This window comes from Pollicipes pollicipes, unplaced genomic scaffold, assembly GCF_011947565.3.
Source record: "Pollicipes pollicipes isolate AB1234 unplaced genomic scaffold, Ppol_2.1 Scaffold_3087;HRSCAF=3621_pilon_pilon_pilon, whole genome shotgun sequence".
Lineage (NCBI taxonomy): Eukaryota > Metazoa > Arthropoda > Thecostraca > Pollicipedomorpha > Pollicipedidae > Pollicipes > Pollicipes pollicipes.
The window spans coordinates 33,207,566-33,222,471 of record NW_023596225.1 but is presented as its reverse complement, the minus strand read 5'-3'; positions in this window follow the sequence as shown (position 1 = coordinate 33,222,471).

The following is a 14,906-nucleotide window of genomic DNA, read 5'->3' as shown; positions in this document are numbered from 1 at the left end:
ATCGCCCAACCGGATGTAGCGATGCCAAGACCTGGTATGTTGTATCACGCCGCGGGGTCAGAGGAAGAAGACCCTGGGAGCGCTCATGAGACTCACTTCGCCGCGCGCCGAATACAATCCGTGCGATGGCGGAGCTCGCGGCGACATCACCGACACCGTCAACAGCATGTATGGCCTGACGTGCAACGCCACTTACCGGAACCATCTCGTGCATGTCATCGCCGTCGTACAGCGGGGTGTCGAACGCAGAAGCCGGCAGGCCAGGTTGAACTTAAGCGGGGTTGCAGTTTTGTCTGCCACGACTTTGTGCACGCGCCAGTTCATAAAACAGCTCTACGGGCAGTGGCATGTTGTGCGTATCTCAGCGGATGGAGGAGATGCGCGCTTGATTGCTCCCCCCCCCCCCCCCCCCAGACAGTGGCACTGCGAAACTCTCGCGCCACCTGTGTCGTTTTACTTGCAGTGATCGGCAGGTGCAGTCTTTAATATCGCCCACCTGCTTCTGCGCAACTAATACAGTCGTGCATATCCATCTGCGCTGCCGTTTGCGGATGTCCAGAAACTGGGAGTGGATCGCTTCTGAGCATTCTGATTTCCCTATCAATCCAAAGTCGTTTGTCAATCAACGGCGACAACTTGGATAGTGGGGGGTTCACTGGGGGGGGGGGGGGGGTGAGGGCAAGATGACCGGTTACCCCCAGCCACTTCCGCCCGCTGTCGCCGCTTGAAGACCGGCGGCACCCCAGTCATAAGCTCACCGCGCTCTCAGGGAGTGCCCGTGACCACTTGCGACAAGGCGATGCCAGGGTTCACCGTCGACCCTTCCACTGCGCCCAGACCAGCGTCCACAACACCGTCCTCGCAGCCCGAGCTGGCGCCAGAGCCTCCCAGAGTCGCTTCATGTCGGCGGCTTGCTCCTGGCTCCTTCAGCACCGACGCAGCACAAGCGTTCCACTGGAAGTGGCTTCCGTCGGTTTGACCGTCCCCCCCCCCTCCCCACACACACGAGCATCTCAGACCCTCCACTGCCGAGCCTGACCGACGGGCAAGTCTGGCGGCCGCCGGCGACTACCGCCAGGCGCCGCCTGCGGAGCGGAGGACGCCGCCGCAGCAGTCACACGGTTCTCTCAAACGGCAGCACAAGAGGCGGACGAGCTGATTAACGTATATATTGTTATGCTCAAAATATATATAGGGTGAGCGGCGCAGCGAAGATTTAAAACACGAATACTCGACGAAACAGTCACCTTTGTTAAGGCTATGACAAGACAATTCCTCGCGAAACAATGAGTGTTAAAGGGCTTAACGGCACAGCGTATCTGAAGACGCCATACGTTCACGCGGCTGGAAAACGTAGATTAGGCAGTTGATTCCACAAGACTTTCAGGCGGCTCTTTTTCAGCTTTTTTCTGCTTTTAACACGATAAAATCTACCCGCATCAATACCAAATAAGACAATGTCGCGACCACCCAATGGCACCGGCATTAAAACTCGCGTCATCAAGAAATTGAAGCATGCCCATCCTTCACCTTGCGCACACAGGCCAAGGGCTTCAGTGATCTCTGATGATAAAGAACGGAACGGACCAAAGAACGAACTTCCCGACATCACACATTCTATACAAATGCCTCCGCCCAGCTAAAACATGAAATACCAGCACTATCTTGTAGTCATTCTGTTCAGGTAATAGTGCACGAAGTGAACACCAGGAAGCTACATGAATCCTGTTATTTTTATCTACTGTGTGCTGCCCGGAGCGCGACTGCTTTGACGGCGGAGGGATGGGTTTTAAATCATGACCACAACGGACAGTCTCCCCAGCTCTCGCAGCTTCTTGGACACCCCTTTGTGCACCTACACTCTGTCCGTAAGCAAGACGTGCATGCTTCACGGCGCTCTCCCGTCTGGATCGTGGTGCGGCCGCCAGTGCAGGAGGGCGGGATGTCTCTCTGTACAGCGCCGACTTCGCACGGTCGCGCGTCACACGCTCCCGTCGCCCACCAGCCCCGAGTCGGCCGGCCGGGCCGGGGCCGAGCCGGCGCGCGGGGGGTCGCTCCTCTCCGGCGCCTCGCTGCCGTCCAGGCCCGAGTCACAGCTGCCCGCGGCGCCGAGGCCGGAGTCACAGCTGCCCGCGGCGCCGAGGCCCGAGTCGAGACTCCCCAGCCAGGCGACAGGGCCTTGACCGCGGCCGGGAGTGGCCGGCGAGCTGGCCCCGCCCGGCGGCGCCTCTGTCCCGTCCAGAGTGGGAGCGGCCGCGCCGAGAGTGCGCGGGTCCGCCGCCGCCGGCGCCGACCAGACAACGCAGGAGGCAGCCGCCTCCATGTCCGGCTCCACGGGCAGGGTGTCGGCTCGCTTCAGCACGTCCGAGCGTGCCAGCCCCCACTCCAGCGACTCCGCCGTGTCCGAGAAGGAGGGCGCCGCGTTCACCTCCTGCCAGACGTCGGACTCGGGCGCGGTGCCCGGCGTCGCCGCAGCTCGCGCCTGCGCCAGACCAGTCTCCGCCGTCTGCCGGACCACCCCGCCGTCTTCGTCACCTCCACACGGAGCCAACGCCTCCCGACACCGCCCGGCGCCCTCCGCCGCCGCGGACGCCGCGCCGCGTTCGCCGCCCGCCGCAGCCAGCCGCCGCCGACCGTCCGGCGTTGCCTCCTCCGGCACGGACGGCATGGCCTGCGCGGCCGGCTCGGAGCGCGTTCTGTCGTTCGCCGGCGGGGCGGCGCCGCCGCGATCCGTCCAGTCGACGCCGCGGTCGGCCAGGATGCGGCGCCGGCCCGTCGGCTTCAGAATGTGTTGGCCGAACTGCAACGGAGAAGCGCCGACGGCGGTCAGTCACGCGCCGGCTCCGGGGCAGCCGCACACAGACCGATACGTACCGGACAGCGACGGCGTCAAAACGGGGCTGCCGGAATGCGACAGACACAGAACGGAGGGTTAACACGCGCGAAGAGTGACAGGGTTAGAACTGGAGGGGGAGAGAGAGTCACAAAGAGGCTAAGCTGGCGAGACGCCATCGATGCGAACAGTTGAAACGAAAACACCCGGCATACAGGTCACGTGAGTTATTTCACAAGGCCAGAAGCTAGCTCACGTACGTTATTTGACAAGGACAGAGGCTTACACCAATTCAATCGTAAAAAAATGTGCAGGTGAGGATCGTGGCAGCAGGTTGCAAGACAGGGACCGACCAGGGGGCCCAACACGGTATCCCGGACACTTCACCTGCCCCACACTCGTGCTCATATTGGTGAACGGGCCGTTCTCCAGCGGCACTTCACCTGCCCACACTCGTGCTCATATTGGTGAGCGGGCCGCTCCCTGGCGGCACTTCACCTGCCCCACACCCACGCTCATGTCAGTGGGCGTGCCGCTCTTCGGCCGCGGCGGACCGACCCACCATCGGACCGCTCTTCGGCCCCGGTGGACCGACCCACCATCGGACCGCTCTTCGGCCGCGGTGGACTGACCCACCATCGGACCGCTCTCCGGCCGCGGCGGACCGATCCACCATTGGACCGCTCTTCGGCCGCGGCGGATCGACCCACCATCGGACCGCTCTTCGGCCGCGGCGGATCGACCCACCATCGGACCGCTCTCCGGCCGCGGCAGACCGACCCACAATCGGACCGTTCTTCGGCCACGGCGGACCGACCCACCATCGGATCCCTCTCCGACCGCGGTGGACCGACCCGCCATCGGGCCGCTCTTCGGCCGCGGCAGACTGACCCACCATCGGACCCCTCTCCGGCCGCGGTGGACCGACCCACCATCCGAGGTCTGGCGCGCAGGCGGGGCTCGTCACTGAAGCTGTCCGAGTCTGCGGAGGTGGCGGACGCGCCCTGGAAGGAGTGGGACGACACTGGACGCAGGCACGGACCGAGGAGCGATAGGAGGCGCCGCCTCACGGGAACGACAGGGGACGTGGGCGGCGCTTCGGACAGGCCGTATTTGGGGAATCCTTCAAACGCGTCAATATTTAAACGGAGACGGTAGGATGGTGTGAGGTGGAAGAAAAGTTATTGAGTCTGGAGCCAAGCAAGCAGCGCTGAGGCCGGTAACACTGTTGGAGCAGCAGTCCCCCGCCCCAGCAGTCGCTATCCCTCCTCTGCGTGCTGGTCAGCGTGATGGCATAAGGGCGATTGGGCCGTAATGAAGCCCACAAGAACCTACGTAAGAAGCAAGGACAGCACCCAGGGATATTGATGTCACGGGTCGGCTCCTCGTTATTTTATACATAACTAGTTTCCGCAGTTTGGCACCAAATGTGGTTCCGATGAAAAGTAAATAATACAGATAGACGGATAGGAGGCAATGGGCAACATCTGGACGAAATCATTGATGTGATACGTATGAAACGGCACATCAGCATTTCATGACATGTTGAAATGACACAAATGGCACAAACAGCACCTAATTATGTTCTCTGAGCTCTCAACAGCAGGACGGCCTAACCATGTCCTCTCAACTCTCACCAGCGTGGTATCCTGACCATGCTCTCTCAAATCTCACCAGCGGGGTGGCCTGACCATACCCTCTCGGTTCTCACCAGCGGGGTGGTCCAACCATCTCCTTTCAGCTCTCACCAGCGGGGTGACCTTGACCTTGCCCTTTCGGTTCTCACCAGCAGGGTACCCTGGCCACGCCCTCCCAGCTCTCACCACTGGGGTGACCTTGTCCTCTCAGTTCTCACCAGCGGGGTGGCCTGGCCGGGCCGGCCGGAGACTGGCGATGGCTCGTCACCCTCCTGGTCGGGGCTGTCCTGGATGTGCGCGAAGCGGCGACGCAGCGCGGCCGCCAGCAGCGTGGCCGGGTCCAGGGGGTCGGCCGGCCGCGGCGCCACGCGCAGCGGCGTGCCGCCCGGCGACCTGGCCGGACGAGGCGGGGCGGGTCAGGTCACGGGGTCAGCCCACCACCGAGGTTAATGTGAGTTACAGTGCTGTAGAGGTCGGGTCGGGTACCCACCCCGAGATCCCGAAGTGCCATGGTCGGGAGAGTTCAGTGAACGCTAGGACACTGACACCAGGAGCAGCCTCACGGGCAGCGAGCCGTCGAGGTTTCGTCGACAAAAACCGCGTCCAAAACCCTCCAACCCATTAAAATCACCTTCATCGTCTACCCAACTGTGCGACAGCCAAAAGGTTTTGCCGTCCAAAACGTCCACTTAAATATTACTACAATACCAAAGTTCACTTAGGTGGCAGCCAAAAGGCTACAATTCCACTTCATCGGCGACGAACAGAGCCCAACAGAAAACAGGAAGCCATCGATCAGCAGACTTCTGGCCTCGGGAACCTCTGCGCTCTCCTCGCCACGGACCGCCGCCCCGCAGCTGCGAGCGCTAACTGTCCCTCACCTGGCGACTCTCTTGAGCTGGACAGAGCCCATGCCGCGCAGCACGTCTGTCATGGAGGGCACCGAGAGCCGGCCGGCCGGCGCCGGGGTCCCGCCGGCCGCCGCTCGGTTCCGCGCGATCTGCTGACGCAGGCTCGCCGCCGCCGAGAAGCCCGCGCCCGGCAGCGGCGGCGGCGGCGGAGGGGGTGGTGGAGGGGGTGGTGGAGGCGGAGGCGGAGGCGGCGCTCCGGCGCCGGGAGCCGCCGGCGGCGTCGGCGGGCAGACGGCGCCCACACGGGTGGAAGACAGCAGCGGGCTCTCCAGCCGGGAGGCGCCCACACGGTTGAGGCCTGCGGCAGACGGCGGTGGTGCGGCACTCAGGGCGACGCCGGTGCCGTGTGGCTCGGGTTCACGGGTCGGCGCCAGGTCAGTTGTCAGTGCATAGTTACAGCTCACCGTCGAGCCGACCAAACTGGGCAAATTTACAGAACGCCTCTCAGACAGACGCCACGCACCGGCAGACCGTGCTTCTCGCAAATTCCGTGTCCGTAATGGGTCTGGCACCATCTGTGTCTGACCTGGTCGCATGCGTTCTGCCAGCGTAAGACGTGAGTGCGTCGCTCACCATCTGCACACTCCTCCTGGGCACCTGTGCCTGACCCGATACCAGACCCCAGTCTGTGTCGAGCACACGTCACTCACCGTCGGCACACTCGCGCTCCAGGACGATGGCAGCCACCTGCGCCCGCAGCCGAGCCAGCTCCTCCTCCAGGCTCTGCAGCTTGCTCACGTCCATCGGCGGCTGGCGGCGCGCGCACGGCCGTCGGGGAGGGGAGGCGACAGGCGGGAGTGGACCACATGGCGCACGAAGGAGCATCACATGGGGAGCAGGACAGCACACAGGGCACGAGGTGGGGCGTAGGGACAGAATTCCCGGAGCTCATCACTCACTCTTCCTTAATTGACGCAACGTCCCAGACTCGGTACAATGCAGTTAACAGCATGCCTTGAATTCCGGAACATTCCTAAAATGCCTGTCTAGCCGGTCACCAGGTCCCCTCACCCAAAAGCCGTGGGGCGTTCATATTATTTACTGGACATGAGGCGCTCCTCTGCCAGAACATTGCCCTACGGCCTCGATTTAAATAGACGAATCCGCTCTCCTGAACACAGCATTCCCCTTGGACATCTCTCGCCCGGCTCACGGCACCCCCTCTCGCACAAGATATGACGTCTCTGTACCTCTCCTTCCAAAACCGGCGAGACTCCAATCACGCCAGTGACGCCATTACGACCCTCCCACCTCCAGGAGCCAGCCCTCGACCCAGCCCTGCAGCGCTTCTGGCAGACCACTCTCCGCACTGCCGCCCCACCTGCTCCCCGGCCGGCGCCACCGACCTCCGCCCGCCGCGCCTCACCTCCGTCGCGTCGCCGAGCAGGCTGCGCCGGTCGAGCGGGCTGCTGGGCCGCGGCGACTCGCCGTCGCACAGCTCCGGCCGCGCCGACAGCGGCGGGCCCAGCGCCGCCTCCTCGACGCTGGCCAGGCTGGCCACGCTGGCGCAGCTGGTCATGCTCAGTTGGCTCTCGGAGCGCACCAGGCACACGTGCGGCCGCTGTACCGGCGGCAGCGGCAGCAGCCAGCCGACCGTGCGCACCAGCGAGCGGTGCCGGCCGCGCCGCCGCCACAGCAGCGCACGCAGCTGGGGGTACAGGCGCACAGTCACAGGCGGCCCTCGGACGCGGGGCGGAGACGGGGCGCCGCGCCGAACACGGGACGCCAGATTGGCGGCGTGGGTCATGGGTTTCAGTGCGCGTGCGGCTGTGCGCTTACAGTACAGTGGTGTGTATGAATGCAATGAATAGCGCCCGGCAGACAAGCATCATGCGTTTATCGCACTATTGAATGTGAACAAGTTGGAAATGCTGTGATTACCAAGAAGTGGTTCAATAATTAGATCAAGATGCTGTGGTAAAGCAAAGTGTGGATATCAGCATTGTGGTCAAGCGGAGACGACAGGTGGAAAGGGGAGGGGGACAAAGTGCTGTGGTCATGAGGAAACAGGATAGGAAAGTTAAAATAAAACACACACATACACACACAGCCATGGAGCTCCCCAACACAACCAACTTCCAGGCTCTGAACTGCACGCAACTTTACCTCAGTGACCAGAGCATGGAGTGTGGTCTCCAGTCCTGTCTGTGTCAGCACCAGCCACAGCACCTCCTCCAGGTCGGTGCGGAGCTCCTGCGCCACTCCCTGCACCAGTTCCAGAGCCCCAGCAGCAGCCATCACTGCGCTCGCACCACTGGTGGCTAAAAACAGGCAAAGGTTAGAGCTGCTGCTTGAAGTTCAGATGTGCTGTCATACAATTGTGCCCACCATTGTCTATACAACAGTATGCACACAACATTCACCACACCATTGTGTGCAGCCAGACTGATTTGATGGGTGCCCATAAAAATATTCTCAACAGCTTAACTTTTTGCTGGGGAGGGGTCCTACTTCTTACTGACATCTCCAACTATAATGATAGAAATGGAGAGCACAATTTTAAAAAATGTGCCTAGCAGTATTCTGCCACTTTGTGTGCTAATTTGTAAGCTTACCTTATGCCACTGACCTGAAATACTGATCCAACAAATTTCAGAACACCTCTGGTACAAGAAGCATCTGCTGGATGTCATGAATCAATTTCAAGCTAATCTAAACAAATCACAACATGTTAGCTAACACACTACATGTGGCAGAACACAGCTTCACAAAACATATCTGCCATGTTGGAAACCAAGTGAGCTAGAAGCATCCAAAAGCCTGGTGCACATTTATGTTGAACTTGGTGCTGCCCAAAACGCTCTAAATTTTCATGCATCCATCACATTTCAGTCAGATTTGCTTGTTTGCACCATTACAGCATAATTGCTCTGGTGTCTTGTCTCTCCAGTCTCCATGCAATGAAATCAGTGGTCACCTGTGCCATGCTGAAAAATATTTTCCTGACAAAATTTTCATAACCACTCTATAAAACACATTTTAAATGGTATGGTGGCACACAGATTATGCTCCCATGCATCTTTCAACTATGAAATTAAATGGGGCAGAAAAATATGTTTTACTCCACCTCTCCAACTGTTCACCAACTGCATACTTAACCGCAGGCTAAAAACATCTAGGCTCATAACGGGACACAAAGTTTCCCAATGAGCAGTGAGCACCACGTTTCATTGCAGGATTGAATCAACCCCGATACTATTGACACAAAAACAACTATACGCAGTTGGTTTCGAGGACAAATTTCATGTCCATCTTACCTTGTCAAAAGCGGACCATACGGGGTAAGGCGAGAATACCCAGACACAATTATTCACTCGAGACTCGCCTACAAAGAATGCATGTAATATCATCACTCATTCAAAACTCGCGGCGGCATATTGCAACGCGGGTCTCATTGTGGCGCGCAGACCTCCTGTTGCGGAGAGCTGCTGCTACCAAATTGTTCCGATATTACCGTCTTGGAGCTTATCATCATGTTGCGTATTTCACGGATGTTAGGCCATCTGGTTTTTTTGAGTGACATGAAGGGGGTAGTTTTGAAAAGTGGGTTGGGTGACTGCTGCACAGTAATGCAAATAGAGGGGGGGGGGCAGAGGGCATGTGCCCCCCTTAGGTTTCAAAAGGGTCCGAATGACCCGTCAGGACCTGCGACTAAGGGCCCGATTTGAGTTCCCGAAGGACCGGAAAGACTAGTCGGAGACCGTATTTAAGGGCAACGGTCCACAGGGCCGGGTACTTAAATAACAGTCAGTGGGCCCTGCGCGCTGATCAAGGCCCCTGAGTTGATAAGCGCCTAAATGTCGGCCAGACACCACTAGTAACGCACGGTCTACTTCGTGGCGGCATGGGCCTGGCGGTCCATATCTCAAGAAGGAACAAAGGCGGGGCCAGCGATTTACATTGGTCAGGGTCCTAACGTCTGTCAGGGCCCCACAGCGCCTAACTGGGGCCCTGTGCTGGCAAAGGCCCCGCGACGGCCCAAGACAGTGTTCGAGCAGGCCTGAAGAGCCTGGAGGGCACACAACGTTCGACGATCAAGGGCCAGATTACAGGGTCTAAGGGCACGAGGGGCTGGTCGGAGTCTTACTCAAGGGCCCTGACATGAGAAAAAAGACCTTCAAGTGATAGTCAGATGCCCTTTGCGTCGATCGGGACTACCTGAATCGATATGAGCCTAAATGTCGGGCAGGCACCGCCAGTGCCGTACAGTCGGCTCCGTGTCGGTATTGGCCTGCCGGCCCACTTCCGAATCAACTACAAAGCCGAGGCCAGTGATTTACACTGGTGGAGTCCCCCGGATCTGTCAGAGGCCCACAGCGTCTAACAGAGGGTCCTCTGCTCGCAAGGGCCCCGAGCCAACCAGGGGAAGTGTTCGCTCGGGCCCGAAAATGGGCCCGGGCGGCCCACTGGAAACGACGATCAAAGGCCCGGCTTGAGGGCATAAGGTCCCGAAGGACTGACTGTAGGTTACATAGATAAGCACAGATCGTAGGATCAAGACCTGAAATATCAGTCAGCGGTCTTATTGCACCGTTTAAGGAGCCCTTGAGGCGATGCGGGTGTCTAAGTCGACCGGAGACCACGAACACCGAGCAGTCGGCTCCATGTTCGTCTGAGCCCTCGAGACCCATTTCCCAAGGAGAAGCAAGGCTGCAGGACGCAGTTTGCATTGGTTTTGGTCCCTAAAAACATGGTTTCAGGGACAGAAACCCGAAACCCTGTGCCGGTCAGGGACAACAGTTCCTAACAAGAGTGATTTGTCGGCTGATGGCCCCCAGTCGGTCACGGGCTTTGTTCGAGGAGATCCGAAGAGGAACGAAAGATCAAAGGCCTGAATGACCTCGGTCCCGACCCCCTTCGTAATTTCCTGACCTGACATGCCAGTCAGAGGGCTCCTATCAGGGACCTTTTATTAGGGTTATATGCCCCTGTTATAAAAAGCCTCGGCACGGAACCAAACAGACCTAATCTAGCCTAACCTAACGTAACCTAACCTTACCTAACCTAACCTAAACTAACCTAACCTAACCTAGCCTAACCTAACCTAACCTAACCTAGCCTAGCTTAGTCTAAACTAACCTAACCTCATCTAATCTAACCTCACCTCACCTAAGCTAAGTTAACCTAACCTAACCTAACCTAGCCCAACCTAGCCCAACCTAACCTAACCTCACCTGGCCTAGCCCAAGACGGCTCTATGTCCGTTTGAACCCTTAAGACCCATTGTCCAAGCGGGAATCAGGCTGGTGCCCGCGATTTGCAATGTTCGTGGTTCCTGGCACAATGAACGGCTCCTGTGTCGGAAAGGGGCCACATTGCTTAACAGGGATCGTATGGCGGCAAGTGGCCCTGAGTCGGCCAGTGGCGATGTTTGGGAGGGCCCAGAAAGGGGCCAATGGGTCTCTCAAAACGAAAGATCAAGGGCCCCATTGGAAGGCTGAAGGGCCCGAAGGGCTGGCGGCCGGTCACATTTAAGACCCCGTCCGCAGGACCGGGATGTAAAATGTCTATAAGGGGGCCTCTTGCACCGACTGGGGACCCCTGGGACAGGGCATTACTCTAGTTGGCCAGAGACCACCAACACCTAACAGCGGGCTCTATGCTAGGTTGAGTTCTGGGGGCCCATTTTCCAAGCAGAGACAAGGGCGGCCCCGTGATTCACATCGATTGGAGCCCCTGCAACAATGCGGGGTTCCTGCATCGCTCGGAGGCCCACAGTGCCTAACAAGATTTAGCGGGGTCTTACAGGGGCCTACAGTGTCATTCTGTCAGCAGAGAGCTTCGAGACGGCCAGAGGAATATTTGCTTTAGAACGGCGGGGACGGGACCCCGAATAACAGACGATTTCGGGTGTTGGTCGGGCCCCCTGACAATAAAAGAACACATTAGGCGCCGAAAGAACACCGGGTCACCACCCAAAATATGCCAGCAAACAGGTTTCTCCCCGGATTTTACGTACACCCAAAACCTGGAGCGACTGAAGTCCAAGTTGAGAAGGAGGGGGGGGGGGGGGTTGAAGCCCCCTTCTCCCAACTGAATAGAAAACTATACCCCTGATTTACACACCAATGAGCAGTGATGCCGACCCACAAGCATGCAGCAAAGCAGTCATACGATCATTTACAGTGAGTCACGCGGGGACAACCGGGCCAGGGCATTAGCCGCCGACGGCGAATGGGATCTGGGAACATGGTCTGACAATTTTATCACATTGTTTCGGCAGTTGGCGGGCTGGACCGCTTTCCCCTTCTGAATAGGAAAATACACCCCTGGGTTCAGTATTGTTTGCGGCCACATCGTAGATGTGAGGACTGGAGTATTTTGCCCCAGGGCGAATTCAAAACACCATCTGAGGGGATTAACGCCGGCTTGTGAGCAAAAACGTCAAACGGCGTCCGGATTTATCACTACTTTTTCGTTATTCGTGGAATTTCGCTTCTCGAATGTTTGAGTGTTCAACGAATTTCAACGAATGTTCCAGAACAGCCGTTGGTAGAAGTTGCTACGCTTTCTTCGATGTTTAGGCGTGAAAGATAGCATTTCCTGCGGGACTTTGATCATCTTGGAGGCATGGCCCGGCTGCCCTCTCTCCCCTGGATTCGCCTTTGATTTCGTCTCATGGAAATTACGAGTTGCGAAACAACACGCCAAACACCAGAATCTCGATGTAGAGTCAAACGGTATGCAGCGGAAGTTGGCCCACATTCAACGCAGATTTAGCCCAGCTTAGATTTGGAAGATACAGAAATCATGCACAGGCGAGCCAGTACCTAAGGATTCCCTGTAATTGAAAGAAAACGGTGCAGAGGAAATCTGCCTTTTTTGTCTAGGGAAAAAGTTAAACGTGATCGAATGAACATGTCTATAGGACAGCCCCTACAACTCTCTTCAAAATTGTCTCATCGAACCATAAACCGCTGATCACCGATCTGGTTGAAGAAACACTATGAGTAATTGGTATCTAAGGTGTTAAAATCACAAAGGAAAAATAGATAACGGATTTTTGTTTTGCTTGCTGACCGGCAAAAATATGCCGAGTTGCACATCGTATGAAAGCGTTTGTCAACCAAAATACGGGAATGCAAATATGAATTGCCTGTCTGGTCTAGGGGGAGAATCAGACGCGATCCAAAAAATCATGCCGATGAGGCAACCCCCATGATTTTCTTCGAAATTGCCTCTGAGTAATTGCCAGAATTGTATGAGCTCAAGAATGACACTCTTATGCATAACCATCATATTGCCACAGAGCACTTTGCCTTGGCCCAGGGCATAAGCTACTTTTATTGACGCCTTCTGCAAAACATATGTTGCGCTTAAAATGAGAGTTTTAGTGCATAGTTTTGGACACATAATTCGAGAGCTTCACTGAGAACACGTTGTGCTATAATTCTAGCGCATAATGGGGTCGCAGTAGGCCATGTGAGAGCAGGCAAGGTCATATGAGGTCATACAAGGTCAATAATCTATGTTGCCAGTAGCGCAGAGGCTAGATAAACGAGTGCGACGCGTGTAACCACCTCCTTGTCGTGTTTGTGAAGCTGATAGCGCATTATTTCATAATCAACGTGCCTGTTTTCAGTTTGTTACATCTACATTGCCGAGTATCGAAGGGACTATGCATATAATTTAGACATGGGCTTTATGATCTCGAGTGCCCCTAGATGTACAGCGCACTTGTTTTGACCACAGAAAAGCATTGTACTGGACGCATAGACCCGGTTAACACCTAAAATTTGTTTTTGGCTTATTATAAATGTGGCCTAAGTTGAAATCAGGCGACCTCTAGATCAGCCTAAAATGGTATTTTTGTGTTTGGAATACTGTTGCTCCACAGCTGCACCTAATAAGACAAACTAAGAAGCATATTGCGAAGAAGTATCGTTCTTGTAGGGCACTGGTAGTCCAATTTTGAACGGTGACCTGATCTAACCTGACTCTTGTGGGAGATCATAAGGAGTCGGAATGGACTATCCACCGTCTTAACGCCTACTTCCATTCCATCAATACTCATCTTGACGCCTTGGCGTGGGTTTTAACTGTATCTATGGGAACGACCGTATTTGGCCTTTCGTAACCTCTGGTGACCTCACATTTGACCAATGGTCAACAATTTGGTGTCCGGCCGGGCACGGTTGTCTCAGACCCCCGGCCGGGCGCATGTTACACTGTTGAGAAAGCATGTGGGCTTGCATGTAAATATAGGTGGCATTTCAGGGAAAGGCCGCATTTAACCTCCGTCCTGTTTAAGGAGAAGTCGATGCGTCCCTCCTGTGTATTCCATTATCGCTGGCATGTACCTGCATGTCTAGCCTGAATTTACCCCCATATTATACAAGCACCGTTAAAGTAATTAGATCTATGCTTAATGATCCATCTTGAATGGTTGCAGCGTCCCAAAGTGAGCACAATTAGTCACAGACACAGTTCACGTCCCGCTAAAGCCAGAGAACGCAGCGCTCGAGAGGCCGATCTCGATAATCCGCACAGTGGCTGACTTGGGTGTGGCTGTTTACCCCCTTTACGCATGCGCATAACCCAGCTGGCGCAGATGGGGCTCCTGATGTGGCACTCCCTGTCGCCTGGCTAGCATTCCCGGCCGCCCGGCCGCCGGGCCTCGGCTCCAGCTCCGACGCACCCACAGGCAACGTGATCGTTGTCTGGGGCCAGGCATCCGACCTTACCCCCAATGGTGCCATGCCGCGCCACTCAGGTAAAACGTCGGCCAAGACCCGTCCCGCGATTCCGCACCGCGGGGCGACGCCCACACCGCGGCCGCGAAATATCTGACGCTTGTGCAGAGACGCGGCCGACATTTCACCAGGGCACACAACTCAAACAGGCTCACTGAAAACCATGTTAAGTGCGCCCGCAGATTCTCGCGTATCTAAAAACCATGCTGCACGCTCTCGATCTTCTCGTTTGCGGACGCACATGCTGTTTTAAACTTTTAACATTTTGTTTCGTGCGCATTAATACACGCCCTAAATTTGGTAGCTGGGGGGTGGGGGTGGGGGGGGGGGGGGGGGTACAGGTGCATATGCGGGTTACTACTCAAACCCAATGCTTATCTCGGAGTAGTGCCCGAATACGAATTTGATTGTTCATAGTTGTAAACGTTATTCCGCTGGCCCCCAAACTGAATCCACCAGGCTGCCGACCTCGGCGACGGGGAGGCCAGCCCCTTCAGGAGGTCGCGGGACAATGCCGGGTCAGACGGTCTGACATATGCCTCCTCTTTTCAGGGAGAAAAAGCGCTTTATCTTTGTGTATCTAGTTTTGAATGTAGCTCACTTCTGCTGACGCGCAAACAAAATCACTGGTGCAAAATGTGATATTAGAGTTACTGGAAGGGAAGAGCCATATGCATTGCTTGTTGATGCGTGTTTGCGAAGCCAGGGTTCAATGTGCTCTGGAATATGCGTCCTGGAATTCATGTTGGGCCTGTCTTTATCTGTTCACTGGAGAAGGGCAGTTCGAGAGATGTGTGTGATTACCGTGTGGTATGTGGTTTTGTTAGCATGG